The sequence below is a fragment of the Aulonocara stuartgranti genome (genome assembly GCF_965226115.1).
Source record: "Aulonocara stuartgranti genome assembly, chromosome: 1".
In the NCBI taxonomy this organism is placed as follows: Eukaryota; Metazoa; Chordata; class Actinopteri; order Cichliformes; family Cichlidae; genus Aulonocara; species Aulonocara stuartgranti.
In genome coordinates, this window is record NC_138939.1 from 42507501 (window position 1) to 42511942 (window position 4442).

Below are 4442 nucleotides of genomic sequence, written 5' to 3' on the forward strand. Positions count from 1 at the left end.
TATTAAAGGAAAAACATTTGTTTAGCATAGCTTGATCAGCTTTTCTGCTATAAGTTACGTCCTAGAGCAGGGGTAGGGAACTCCAGGCCTCGAGAGCCGGTGTCCTGCAGTTCTAGGTTCCCTACTCCTGCCCTAGAGAGTAACTGTTTGGGCACTTCCACATCTTTGTGTTCCCTGGGCTCTGTCCTTTAGGACTGTCATGTACTGTCTAATTGGACTAGGTATATATTACAGTATATTACTGAATTCTCAAATGAAAGGCTAAGACTTGGCATTTTAAAGTCATGCCTATTATTTGTAAATAATAAGGCAGAGAGCCTGGGGGACACGAGTATGTGTTATTGTCAAAATACAAATCTATAATAAAAGTACATTGATGTATTGTATGCATTTACATGGTGGCAGTTAACTATGTATTGAGAATGTAACCTTATAAAAGAACTGGACGTGCCTCATTTCACTCCATTTTTCGTCCCCATTTGTTTAGCTCTTTCGTCTTAAAAGGATCTATCTGAATGTGTCCTTTGAGGAGAGGGCCCTTAACGTATGAGAGATCAGACCTCACACAATGTGATAATACTCTGGGCTCTCAGTCATTAATTGAAATTTTTTTTTATTTATTTAAAAAATTTAAATCACCTGCCAAATATTGTCTAGGTTGCCCTTGTGCATGACCTGGATGACTAAGAACCTACACAGACATATGGTTCACTGGTTTGATTAGAATAGTTTTTGAACAGCTATTTGAATCTATAGCAGTTAGGAGTATGGGCTTCTACAATCAGTTCATCCAGTGTTAGTTTAGCACTATGCAAATACCAGACTTTATAACGCTGAGTAAATTAGAAACTGAACTATCAGAAACAATGCAAGATAACTAGTTTATTCCAATAAAGGCATGGAAATCATGCCTAACTTGATCCAGAGGTATAATTAATGTGAATGTCACATCCATCTTAATAATTTTTACTAAAATGTTTCAAGAAGGCCTTATTCAATTAGTCTGGATTAAAACTGTGCTCATGGCTAGGATAATTAAGAACTGTGACAGAAAGATAGGCCTGAGCACTCACAGGACAGATGCAGTTACATTTTCATATTTTACGGAAATTAATGTTCAACGTTCTTGAATCTTCAAATGAATAAATAGAGAGAGGAATTGACAGGACACACATGATTGTTCTCTTAGTATTTAGGTATAAACACCAAAGCCAGCAACACCAAACAAAGATGAAAACCAGCACAAAGAGACTTCAAAGCGACCACCACAGTGATTCTACTTTAGAAACAGTTTGGTACCTGTTGAAGTTCAGCAGCGGCTGGCTTTGCCACAAATGACAGCTCACTTTATCACTGCCCTGGGCTGTGGTCGGCATTTTACTCAGCTTTAACATAACCCAACTTAGTTTTAGATGCTGTCTATGCAGATGCTTGTGAAGAGCCCAAGTTGTGTTCAGAGTTGTTTCTGTCCTGGAGCAGTCTCCACTTCTTGTACTTTTGAGCAATAAAAATAAAAGAAATGTCCATGTCCACGCTGGAGCTGTGCCACTATTTTCCTCCGACGACACATGAGCTGAAATCAGCTGGTTTCAGTTTCAAAATTGCAAGAGTTGATAAGCGGGATCGATAGTCAGGCAGACTAACGAAGGAATTTGGCTACATCCCTATGAATAAAACCACTAACTGTTAGTGGTGTGCGATACTGCATATTTTGGTATCAATCCCATACCAAGGAAATACGGGCCAGTATCGCTCGTACCGATACTTTTCAACAAATAAAGTGGATGCGTCATTGAATTGCTAAATCTCAATTAATTACCTTGACTTTAAGTGTTTTTTGTGATTATAGTTTTTTATTATTAAAATAGCTAAAACCCAGGACATAATTTGGACAAAGTTTATAATTAAATAGATTAAATAATTAAATAGAAAATGCTAATATAAAATTAATATTATCACTTTTTTTTTTTTTTTAGAAAAATCTTTAATTAAAAAGTGAACGCAAACCAGTTAACAAATTAAAACAAACAAGTACTGTTGAGAAATAATAATACAAAAATTACAATTAAAATTCCCAACAACAAAAAAAACAACTGGTGAAAATATAAATAATATGTAAACAACAACAACCCCCAAAGCGTCTAAGCCATGTCACGTGACGGCCCAACATCTAAACACAAGAGGGGTGAGGTGGAGCTGACACAGCAGCGGCGAGTCCAGCGACCTGGCTGTTTTGTCTTTGCCGAAACCACAGCATTGCAAACAAGCAGAACTTAAAGTAAAGAATCGATCTCACCAGGCCAGTATCGATCCGATACAGATGCCGACTTGGCATCGATACAATCGATATTTGGATCGATTTGCCCTCCACTACTACCTGTCTCAACAAACATTTGTTCTAAGTTTTTAAAGTAATGCAGATTTCCAGATGCACTTAAATGAATGTTGAACATCATCAGTTCCACTTTCCAGTTAGCTGATTTTAATAGAAGATGTGTGCAGCATGTTACATCAGGTACTAAAATGTTAAAGATGAGGTTTAAAAAGGTACTACCTCCGTAACACCCTCTGGTCTCCTTACATGATTAGCTGTGTTTGTTTGCATGTTGTCACTGATTTTGTGCTGGCACCACATTTATAGCTGTTCTATATGTGTGAATCTGCTGTTGTCATCCACCTCAGTTTCTAGTAACATGCTCATCATCCTCACTCTGTCCCTGAAAATGGCTACTGAGTTTTTAGACTTTAGTAAAGCACCATGATAAATGTGATTATTGTCAGTTTCTTTTCTCTCTCCTGTCTGTGTTCCATTACTGTGTAACCAAGGTTTGTCTCCCTGTTGTGCATTTTTTTTCTTTGTTTTTCTAGATCTCTTCCTGTTTGCCCTAGCATGTTGGTGTGGCGTCACAGCTCATCGTCCAGTCCTTGTCTACTGCGCTTCACTGGTGCTTCCAATTTCACATTTGACGTTGTAGTTGACGTTGATTGCCCAAAAGGTTTTGTTGTTTCCTATGTCCTATGTGCTGCCAAAATAGGCACTAGAAAGGTTGCCTCTGAGCATTTTTGAATGTTAAAATTTATTACAAGCAAAAGAAAATCTATTTTTCTAGAATAAGTAAAATAACCACTCAATTAAAAAACAATTCAGTTTAATAAGAGTCTCTAGTTTGTTTTTATTGACTGTACGATGGAGCAATTTTTCCAGTGCCTCTCTTTTTTGGTTTTGTTATGTTTTTTGTGGAAAAGCAGCTAATCTCTTTAGATTATGTTGTATGTGAGTGCTCGTGTGTGCCTTATTAAAAAAAAGAAAAAGAAAAGAAAAAAGTCAAAGAAATTGGTGATGACATGTTGTTGTACTTGTGCAATTCCTTCTCCTCTGGAGTTCCCTTTTGAGTGATATGAGGAGGAAACATTCATAATTGTAAAAATGTTTTTTTTCTTTTGACTTATTGTCTCAAAGCACATGATGCTGTTTTACTCTTGTTTCTGCAGATAATCGGATATAGAGGAGAATATTTTGTCAGGCCTGTTTTAGTTTTATTAACTACACTGAAACTTTTGAAAAAAATATCAAGAAAAATGAATATGTTTGTTAAGTTTGCTAAGTTAAAAAAAATAAACTTGTGCCAAATGTTTTGCGCAATCAGTATTCCTCCTTTTCAGGACTTTTGATTTGAGGTGTTTTTACCAAATGCAGTCCGTAGACCCTACAGACCCACATTTATATGGGCTGCAGTTCGTTTCCTTGACTAATGGATCAGTATTGCTCCAGGTAGGGCTGGGCCATATTATACGTTTCATGATAATACCGGTACAATGTTAGGCAATGATAAGAAAATGAAATATTGCAATAGATTATGAGTAAAACGCGCATGCACAATGCTTTTGTTTTCATACACACATGACGGAAAAAGCATGGGAGTGACGGAGAATGAGAAGGGCAAAAGCGGATCATTGAATGAAACAGATGAACCAGAATTGGTTTGTAGAAATGCAACTTCAGTGATGTGGAACTGGTTTGGTTTTCGTCCATCAGAAAGCCACCAAAGCACTTTTTTTTCCTTTGTAGAACATGCAAGCGGGCTGTCGTTATTACCGTATTTTTCAGACTATAAGGCTCTCTTTGACAGTGCACCTTATAATCCGGTACGCCTTATGTATGAATTCTGGTTCTGCTTACTGACCTCCAACTGATTTTATGTGGCACACAGCGCTCAAAAATCTATCAAAGAATGTTTTTGTATGACTTTGGTAAGCTACAAAGCCCCACCACTTGTCAGAGCATTACGGCTACTGTAGTCAGGAGCCTCACAGTAATACATACTGTGCTTCAACATAATATTACCGTATTGTGTGTGTGTAAGGACTCCAAAATGGCACCTGTTAAGAGACATGCTTATGAAGCGGATTTTAAACTCAAGGCTATCAGTCACGCAGTAGAA

General features: G+C 37.3%; 1 protein-coding gene across 9 annotated transcripts in view; it reads left to right on the top strand.

The window, feature by feature from the left end:
- Positions 1 to 3634, top strand: part of celf1 (cugbp, Elav-like family member 1) — a 55255-nt gene extending 51621 nt beyond the window's left edge. For all 9 annotated transcript variants that reach the window (XM_082532715.1, XM_082532716.1, XM_082532719.1 and 6 more), the window contains one exon: positions 2869 to 3634. The gene's annotated coding sequence lies outside the window, so the exon portion shown is untranslated. The remainder of the gene's footprint in view (positions 1 to 2868) is intronic.
- Positions 3635 to 4442: the final 808 nt, after the last annotated feature.